The sequence below is a fragment of the Palaemon carinicauda genome, chromosome 5 (genome assembly GCF_036898095.1).
Source record: "Palaemon carinicauda isolate YSFRI2023 chromosome 5, ASM3689809v2, whole genome shotgun sequence".
Taxonomy (NCBI): Eukaryota; Metazoa; Arthropoda; class Malacostraca; order Decapoda; family Palaemonidae; genus Palaemon; species Palaemon carinicauda.
Window position 1 is genome coordinate 82475909 of NC_090729.1, and position 11245 is coordinate 82487153.

Consider the following 11245-nt stretch of genomic DNA (forward strand, 5'->3'; position numbering starts at 1 on the left):
ACGTGGTCGCCCCGTACCCCGTCACAAGTATGTTGTTACGTTTTCACAGTCATCGATCACGCCTCTTGCTGGTCTGAAGCCATCGACATGCAAGATGTAACATCCCAATGATGTACTGCTGGTTTACTTTCCAAATAGTTAGTAAGACTTGGCATCTAGAGCATATCACTTCCGACAAGGGTGTCACTTTCTTCTCTCAATAGTGGACGTCTTTAGGGCATCTTTTTAGCATCACCCTACATCAGACTTCTGCTTACAGCCTCGCAGCCAGCAGAATGGTGGAAGATCTCTTTAGTACCATCAAAACAGCCCCGATTTACTACTGCACCTACCCCAGTTGGTTTCCACAACTTCTCTTGGTTCTCCTCGGACTGAGACAGGGACAGTCAATTGGTTGTCCCTGTGGAATCATGTCTGATTGTCATCTCCTCTAAGGATCTCCAACACCTATGCCACATAGAAAAGCCCCTCCAAAGCACCACATAGTTACACACCACAACACACTTCTTTCTGTGCACTGACTCTTGAATGACACTGCTTATGTCCACATTTGTGGGCCCATTCCTTGCCATCCGTCATATTCCGAAAGCTTTCCTACTCACCGTATGTGGTGAAGAAAATTGGATTACCATTGACTGCATTAAACCTACATGTCTGCAGCAACACGATTCACCAGCAGTATGACTCTGGATATAGCCTGATATTCATGTGTAATTTCAGGTGATTTGATTTCCTAATTTTACTTACCCTAACCATTTTCCGATTTGTTTATTATAATCTTTCATTAAAGTTGAATTCCGAAGATCCTATATCAGAGAATATTTAAATGATTTTACCTCATTAATCCTTTCTCCTTCCAATGATATTCCATCTTCCATTGCATATACTGTTCTCATCATCTCTGTCTTACTTCTATCTTAAGCCCAACCTCATGTGATATTTCATGCCTTCTGGTAAGCAAGGTTTGCAAGTCATGTGGTGCTCCACTAATAAGGCTATAGTAAAACCAAACCAAAGTGATGGGTGAGACACAGAATATATCGTGTTGACATCTGACGATTTTGGTAATTTTACCTGGAGATTTCGGTATAGAAAAGTCCTGAAACAGAAGATGGATTAAAGTCTTAAAGGTGGGTGGGTTCCGTCTGTCATAATCCCGGATAGATTCTCCTTTTTACCTTTAATTTCAGTGGGTTAGATGAAAACAGTTAGATTACCCAGAGCTTTCTTTGCTTCTTAGACCAGCAGTCATAGCCTATAAGGCAAACAGAAATACTAGGGAGGGCCTTAATAGATTAAAATTCATTTAAAACTACCTTTTATCGAAAAGATTAGTTGAGTAACCATTTAGGATGGAAAGACTAATAAGGATTAGAGAAAATTTATGAAAATTAAATACTTTAATATAAAACTTAAATCAAGACTGAAGTTATTGAACGCTATAGCTTCTGGAAATTAACTAAATCCCCAGTCTACATTGACGAAAGTATCCTGTTAATTCCAAGACGATAGCTCTTGACCTCTCTTCACTCCAAGGTTCCACCCCTTTTAGCGAAACTCCAACCTACAGGAAAAAAAACACAAGTTATAGGGAGCGACTGGTTGCCATCCCAAACACACTTAAAATAAAAAATTTACAGAGCTAAAACAAGAAAGTTAAATCTCAAACGATTTTATACTCTATACATTAATCAAGTCACTGAAGGTTGAAAAATTAATGAAGGGCCTTGCCTCAATGATCTTTAAGTGTATAATACACTATCGCCGACTAAGTACACATAACACCCTTGGATCTGTATTACATGAACTTACCCGAGTTAGGCAGCCAGCAGCGAAGATCTTGGAACTCAGCCATCGTCCTCCACCATGTATTGTCCTTCACCTCAAACCCCCACACGATGAGCTTATTTTCTCATGTTGAATTTCGTACACTATACAAAGGCTCGTGATTCAACAGGATGTCTCTTAAACTTCATTACCACATCAGTACCTCTGGGAAAAAATCCATTAACAAAAAGTGAAGTAAGTAGAAATTGATCACCCGACCAGCCAACTATCGAATCCTCAAAATTTTTCGTAACCGATAATCGTCCGTCTTGTCTCTGGCGACGGTAGCGGTACTTTTTGAACTGGCTTATCCAAGCTTTTTCCACGTCCTTGTTAGGTCTGACGTCTGTCATTTAGTGACGTATCCAAGGACTGTGGAAACATGGAAGTCCATGCATGTACAAATTCAAGGAGTTACTTAACTAAATTGACTAATTATTTACTTTAAATAAAGCTTGAGATTCAATTTCTTGAAAATGTTTTATTTGTATTAATATTTTTGTACACTGGCGGGGCCGGGTGAGCAATTTCTTGGAATTGTGAAACGAGAATGAAGCAAAAAAAAAACAAACACAAAAGGAAACAGAAAAGTTATACAATAAATTCTACAACACTACAATCATATTAAACCTTGTGTTGCTCAATTAGTGCCTTGTTCCGTTCTCGACACTTACGAGCAGCTGATCTCTCACACTTGTAGGGAACTGTACAGGTTTCAGGAACAAATTCAGGAGAAACAGAGTTACTGTCAACGTTGATGGAAGTATCTGTTAGGAATATCAAATTATCAACGTGTCGTCTTACAATTTCTCCGTTGGATTTACGTACACTAGCACTTGTTACTTCATCCAGGCCATTCTTTTCAATTTGTACGATGACACCTAGCGGGTAAGCAAAAGGCTTTATAAACTCTGTTTTTATACTCACTAAATCTCCTAGCCTTAATTCAGTACGAGATTTTTTACCATACCTATTTTTTCTATCCGTTGCCTGACTAAACAATGTAGCAGTAAATTCACCCTGATAGATTTTTTCCAAGTTAGCTTTTACTTTCATAAGTTTACCAAAACGAGATAAAACTACCTCTTGATTATTGTCGAATATATCATCAGACACCCCAAGAGTCATCCTGATCTGAAGTATTAAGTTCAGGAATTATACTCACACAAGGTACTTCATACCCCTTCACTATCATCTCTGGAGTCAAAGGGACAGGCACACTGTGGTCAAAATCTAATTTATTTAGAGCATTTCTGAAGGCGATTGGACTTTTATTTATGAGCATTTTAGCCTCAGCAATCAGGAATTGAAAATCATTGTAATCCAAAATGTTATTTCGAATGCTCGAAGTAACTATCCTTTTCAATTGCTTAACCATAGTTTCAACAAACCCACCTAATTTATGTGCATTAGCAGGGAATGGATGAAATTTTAAAGACTTAATATTATGCTATCTTAAGTAGTCAATGGTCTCTAAATCATATAGATAGGAAATAGTTTGCTCTACTCCCGCCACTATTGGGCTTCCATTATCACTAACTATTAAGGAAGGGAAACCGTACTCAAAAATATGCATTTGTAATGCCCTAAGAAAGGAGTCTTTATCAATCAACCTGCATACAACCAGATTCATTGTTCTAGACCAAAAACAGGATATGACCAGCACATACACTTTATAGTTTTGTTTGTTACTATCCTTAACCAAGAAAGGTCCACAATGGTCGATGCAAATATTACTAAACGGAATAGCCTCTAGGTTTATTCTGAAATCTCAATATGCATTTTGATTAATTTTGACAGTTCTTGCATTCAACCTTTTACATATCAAACAACCTTTTAAAACCTACTTTACAACCACAAAGCCATTAATAATCCAAAACCTTTTCCTGAGTAAAGCCAAAGTTTTGTAAATTCCAGCGTGTCGCAGTTTTACATGGGTATCCCAAATTATACTTCTAGCCACAGGGCAATTTTTTTCCCAATAGTATCGGACACCTCTCATCATAAGAAGCTTTTAATTTACTTAACTTACTTTGTACCCTAATAAGCCCACTTTCATCACGAAATAAATTCAACTGTGATACAAGGGGTTCTGAAAAATTACCTGTAGCCAGCGTATCATAAACTTGGGGAAAGGCAGCCTTTTGTGCATGTACTAAAAGGTGAATGGTGCTACGAGCAGTTTCATTCTGTTCGTCAGAGGTATTCTCTGGTATATTCTTAGTCAGTTTTAACCTTTGTTTTAACTTAGTAACAAAGAGGAAGACAATACTCAAAACCTTGACCGCCTTACTAAAGGACGAAAACTTGTTTAACGGTATAAGTGGTTCAGAATTCAAAATGAAATTTGTCCTAACAGAGCAACTCACGGAAGGCGCTTTGCACCGGGATATGGAACAATCACTCTGCACTCTGATGGAGAATCTATAAATTTTGGACCTGTTAAAAAGAGCGTGCTACGAAGCATTTTCTCTGAAACACGCCGAGTAAGACAGTCACTAGGGTTCTCATCACCAACTATATGGTCGAAAATCCCTGTTCGCTTAGAACAAAGAGTCGAAATATCATTTAGCCTATTGTTAACTATCACTTGCTTCCTATCTATTTTGCCAAACTCAAACTCCTTCGACTTAATCCAACTCAGAACAATCATAGAATCTGTAAAGCAATAAATATTACGAATCCGAATAGGAACAACAGCATTTATTAGCTGTTCAGCTACATCTACGGCCGTCCTTACTCCCAAATGTACAGATATCAATTCCAGTACAGGAATAGACTTTGTTCATAATTTCTTACAAAGCACAGAATTCTTTGCCAAAATCAGCTTTGTGTCTTCTGAATTGACAGCCACCAAATAAAAAGCACAGCCTAACAATTCTTTACTTGCGTCCGTATAGACCAACAAATTGTATTCGTCATAACGATTTCCGACAGAACGAGGTATAACAATTTCTGAGCTCTTGTTAACCTGTCTGGCAATCTTCGACCATTCTTTCATCAGCTCGCTGCTTAACGGCGTATCCCATCCAACATCCTTGTCATTCTGCAAGGAATGCATAAACAATTTGCTTTGGTTTAAAACTGGTATTGAAAACCCAAAAGGATCATAATTGCAATGAATAGTACTTAAAATTAACCTTTTTGTATTAGCTTTAGGGTTTAATTCAAGTTTACGAGTTTTAATCGTATCATTCTCTGTATTCCAAATTAGGCCAAAAAGTTTTGATTCTGATTCAGTGCAGTGTTCAAACTTATTTAATCGTTCTCTTAAGGGTACAGAATTCGTACAAAACTCTTGTAATTCGAATCCAAATTCTCGGAATGTTGATACAGAAACATTTAATGCCTTAAACAAAACATTATCCGCATTTGAAGTTATTGCTAAGTTATCCATGTAAGAAAGGTTATACGAACACCTTTTTATAGTCAGTCTCTCTTCATCATCATCATCAGTTACATTATGGATCAATATGTAATAGAGAGCTATCATTAACAAAAATGGAGAATATCTCATTCCAAAAGGCACTCGTCGGAAACGATAGCCAACAATTGAAAAATATTTCTTAGAAATACCCTTAAACCATAGAAAAAGTAACTTTCTAGTGTCTTCTTCTCTAAGAAAAAGTTGTAAAAAGGCTTTTTTCAAATCATAAGTCAGCAAATACTTGTCAAACCTTAGTAGAAGTGTTGAAATCTGCATTTTATTATTCAAATTAGCTCCTGCCATGGAACACTGATTATGGGAAAGATATATCTCATATTTTTCTCTCACTTAAAATAGATAGAAAAACAACCCTACACTTCGTCACGTTAGTTATTTCGGAACACTGCATTATGAGCTAAAAATTATACATCTGGATTCTCTCTAAGAAATGAGGGAAGATCTGCAATACGTTCAATTACTCCATCTTCAAATTGGTTCTGTATAACTGCATCGTATTCCTTTAACCTCTCAGGCGAAAGCTTTGTTTTTTGAGAATTGAGAACTGACACTGTGAGACTATAGTTGGGCGAGACTATAGTTGGGCGACATTAAATGTTGTATTTCCTTCTTCCATAAAGCGGGGACAACTAACCTACCTGTCTTAGGATCTCTCCGAATATCACTAAGAATGTTATCAATTAATTTACTATTTTCACTTGTCAAAACAGATTCTCTAGGGTCGTCTTGAATACTCATAAGTGAAGTGAATATTAATTTGAAGATTTAGTCAGTCGCATTCTGAATCTTTTGGTCATCAAAAAGTTCCTTCTCTTTTAGCAAAGTACTTATGTTATTATTAACGGTTAGTCATAGAGACGTGCCGTCAGAATTACCATCAAATGGAATACATAGCAAATAAAGGTTCTCTAAATACAAAGAGGCACTTCCAGAAAGCATTAAACCCGACGGAGTTTCATAAAAAGTAGAGGGACATTTACCATCGTAACCGAAGTCTTCCTGTACAAGTGGGAAAATATGGCTTTTATCGCTACCAAGCAAGATTGCAAAATAGTCTATAGTATCAGAATCTATATGCTTATCTGCCAGGGTATGACCCTTCTCAACCAGGGCGTCTGCTAATTTCTTCAATCCAAGTGCCACAAAATTGGAATTAATTTAGTCCACACAAAGTGCCCTTAATAACTGCTTTCCCTGGCCAGGAACATGAACGGGAATCTCTACAATGTAAGTATCGTGATTCTTGACCGAATTAATTCCTTGAATCGTAAGATTCACTTTATCCACGACTGAGCAATTGGGAATGTCTTCCGGAGACCATTTTACTAAAGTTGTTTGGGAACCAATATCCTTAAACACTCTCCATGGAATTTCACGACCAGAATTCTCTACATATACGGTCCCAGTGGGGAGAATTACATCATTAAATGCCTCTAAGTCCATAGACATCGTTAGCATTCCGTTAGTAGTAGTTTTAACTACTTTGGTATCAGTACGTTTAGAAACATTAGCTTTATTTGCATTAGTGCCCATTTCGTCTTTAACCTTATTAGCACCCTTATTAGCTAAACCAAGACATAAATAAGACATGTGAAATAGATGACATTTCATACACAGCCGGTTAAATTTAAAATGACAAGCTTTAGCATTATGTGAAGTTAAACCACATTTATAGCAGCCCCCAACCGATTTAAGTTTCTCGCATTTACTACCAGGACTAGGGTATTTCATACTTTCACTCAATTTATGGTCCTTTGGAATTACATTATCATGGGAACACAGTGGGCAGGTCACCTTAAATTTCGAACCAGGGCACAACGACTTTGAAGAATCTTTGGAAGTACCAGACTGATACAGCATTTGACGATTGTTTAACTAAATTCCCTTTCGTTTTCTCAGAGGGGTTGGACTGAAGGTCCATAAATCTATTATTTGCTTCAAATAGGTTATCCAAAATTTCTTTTAAAGATGGTTTCGACTTGTTTGTAATAGAGACAAGCTGACTTTTAAATCCATCACACAGACTTTCCCAAAGAAAATATTGAACAAACAAATCTCCCTTTATATCTAACGATCGAACCTGCTCCTCTAAGACACGAGCTTCGCTTATCCACTGATAGCCCTCCCTAGCATTAGGATCAAGACCCAAATTGCACAAACCCTTAATTACCGTGTATTGTTGACTAAGCTTATCACTAAAAGCTTCATTGAGTAGTTTCTTAGCAGATTCATAATTCAAATCTTTCAAGGCAAGGGAATCTACCAGTTTCTTTGCAGGCCCCATTAACTATTTTGAAAGATAAGAAAATTTCTCAAACGAGGAAAGGTCGTATTTGGAAAGAAGACTTTCAAATGAATTTAACAAATTTATGATAAGCTGCGGGGTTCCCATCAAAATAAGGTAGTTCTATGCTAGGCAAAGTTATTTTATGATAAGAATGATTTACTTCCTGCGGTGTGGAAGGAGTAGGGGTTGCTGCTGCTACAACAGACTTTGACAAGTGAGTTAATTCCCTAGACAACCGTTTAATCGCTAACCTTATACCGTCAGAGTACTTTTCATCAACTTCCGCCTGTTGGTGATACTGAACCGAACTCCAAAGTCTAGAATGAAGCATATGAGTATTCATCTTCTCATCAAGTGAATTTAACTCACTTAAAAGATCGCCTAACTTATCAAGATAAGATTCACATTTAATGATATCCAGAGGACCCTTCTCAATACTCTTTAAAGTCTTCGTTACAGACTGTCTCTTGCCACTCCGGATACTAACAAGTACTTTACAGTCTTCATCCATCTCTCATAAAGCTACGAGAAGCGAGGATTCTTGTGTAGAATCAAGTTGCTCTAACTCACTAGCAGACATAATTGAAAAAGGCTTTCAGCAATAAATTTCAAATTTACCAAAATTATAGTATAAAATAGCTACCATAATTAGTAGACAAAATAGGTACAAAAAATTAATATCAACAAGAAAAATGTATTCAATTAGCTGGCGGGTTAAACCAAGTACCGTGAGAAAACCGTAGGGGGGTCCGGGGAAGCAGGAGGTGGAGAGAGGTCAGAGCTGAGGCAGTGCCCCACGTTGGGCGCCATTCACTAAATTTTATCGAAAAGATTAGTAGAGTAACCTTTTAGGATGGAAAGACTAATGAGGATAAGAGAAAATTGATGAAAATTAAATACTTTAATATAATACTTAATCAAGACTGAAGTTATTGAACGCTATAGCTTCTGGAAACTAACTAAATCCCCAGTCTACATTGACGAAAGTATCCTGTTAATTCGAAGACGATAGCTCTTGACCCCTCTTCACTCCAAGGTTCCACCCCTTTTAGCGAAAATCCAACCTACAGGAAAAAAAAAAACACAAGTTATAGGGAGCGACTGGTTGCCATCCCAAACACTTAAAATAAAAAATGCACCGAGCTAAAACAAGAAAGTTAAATCTCAAACGATCTTATACTCTATATGTTGATCAAGTCACTGAAGGTTGAAAAACTAATGAAGGGCCTTGCCTCAATGATCTTTAAGTGTATAATACACTATCGCCGACTAAGTACACATAACACCCTTGGATCTGTATTACATGAACTTACCCGAGTTAGGCAGCCAGCAGCGAAGATCTTGGAACTCAGTGATCGTCCTCCACCATGTATTGTCCTTCACCTCGAACCCCCACACGATGAGCTTATTTTCTCATGTTGAATTTCGTACACTTTACGAAGGCTCGTGATTCAACAGGAAGTCTCTTGAACTTCATTACCACATCAGTACCTCTGGGAAAAATCCATTAACAAAAAGTGCAGTAGTAGAAATTGATCACCCGACCAGCCAACAATCGAATCCTCAAAATTTTTCGTAACCGATAACCGTCCGTTTTGTCTCTGGCGACGGTAGCTTATCCAAGCTTTTTCCGCTTCCTTGTTAGGTCTGACGTCTGTCATTTAGTGACGTATCCAAGGACTGTGGAAACATGGAAGTCCATGCACGTACAAATTGAATGGGTTACTTAACTAAATTGACTAATTATTTACTTTAAATAAAGTTTGAGATTCAATTTCTTGAAAATGTTTTATTTGTATCAATATTTTTGTACACCACATGCCCTCTTGATGAGATTGTTTCCTCATCTTTGATTGTATATATATATATATATATATATATATATATATATATATATATATATATATATATATATATATATATATATATACATATTATATATATATATATATATATATATATATATATATATATATATATATATATATATCGGTGAATCATCTTTATAATGCCCGACGCTTGGACTATGTCGCAAATCCCGTAACCCATCAATACATTTCTTAAGCTTACAAGATTAAGACTCCAATAAAAGCCATAAAAGTCATTTCAAACAAATCTTGTAAATAATTATTAATTCATTTCATCACTCTTGTATAAAGCAATTTTTAAGGCCATTAACAATGTCCACTTCTACACGTCTATGAGAGAGAGAGAGAGAGAGAGAGAGAGAGAGAGAGAGAGAGAGAGAGAGAGAGAGAACTAGTGTGTCACGAAGGAAGTGAATGTACATAGACATAATGATTGCAAATAATTCCAATAAACTAAGACCTAAAACTATATAAATAGGGAAGTAATCTTTATTTCCTCCAAAAATAATCAGGAGTTACAACGTTTAAGATTTGAATGTCAAACTTCACTCGCACAAAGATACATGAAAGCATGATGCCCGAAATATTTTTATGTAGATATGACGCATTGAGAAGAGAGCTTCTTTCACCCGCCAGTTTGGTTTGGTTTGACTATAGTGTCATCAGCACCATCTAGTTTAACCAATTCCCTGTTACCAGTTCAGTCCAATCCTTCTCCTCCAACCCCAAATATTCTATGCATTATCCATGAAGAGGATGAACAACATAGGTGACAACACATTCTCTTGCAGTATTCTACTGTTCACTGGAAATTTGTTATTGAGACTCCACTAACATTAACTTTGCTCGTGCTATGCTTATGAACAGACTTAATCAAAATTGAATATTTAAGAGGAACTCCATAATAATGCAGGACTCTCCACATAACTGGCCAGTGGATACCATCAAAGGTTTCTTCATAGTCCACAAATGCCATCAAAAGTGAATTTCTATAGTCTACACATTGCTGTACCCTATGCCTTACAATGAAAATTTGATCAGTAAAACTTCTACTTTTTCTTAAACCTGATTTTCTAGCTCTTAGGTTTTCATCAATCTTTCTCTCCTTTCTCCTTAGAATGAGGAAACTATATATTTTCATGACGACTGAGATAACTGTGATACCTCTGTAATTATTGCAATTAGTCAGATGTGCTTTTTTTTGGCATTTTAACCAACACTTCCAGCTCCCATTCATATGGTTTTGCCTCTTCCTGCCACATTCTACAAAATAATCTTGTAAGTAATATGGGAGTCACTTCATTTTCGGCCAATATCATCTTGGCAGTTATTCCATCGTATCCAAGGGCTTTCCATCTCTTAAGTTTTTGAGTGATACTTTCTACTCCAAAAAACACTGAATTCATTCATGTGCACATATAAGTCTTCCTCACCTTCAGGTATTTTAATACAATTATTCCTTTCGCATCTCAAACTTACTACTTCACTGATTTGTTCCACACGACGTTACCTTTCTTCGTCCTCTGTTGTTATAACAGATCCGTCTCTCTTTCTGAAGGGTATATGCTTCTTCTTCTTTGCGCCGGTAGAGATTTCATTAATAACTCTGTGAGCAACACCCTAGCCACTCCTCAAGTTATCAGCTTTCTCAGCCTCATCTGCTTCCCTGTGTAAACATTCACAACTTTGTCAGCCTCATCTGCTTTCCTGTCTAAACATTCTCACTAGTCATTCATGGTTTTTCCTTTTATTTCACCATCAATACTGGAATACTTATCATGCTCTATTTTGGAATTTTCATTACTTCCTTGAAAAATT

The 11245-nt window shown here is 36.8% G+C and overlaps 1 pseudogene; it reads right to left on the bottom strand.

Moving 5' to 3' along the window:
* Positions 1 to 236: 236 nt before the first annotated feature.
* Positions 237 to 6025, bottom strand: LOC137640996 (uncharacterized; annotated as a pseudogene).
* Positions 6026 to 11245: the final 5220 nt, after the last annotated feature.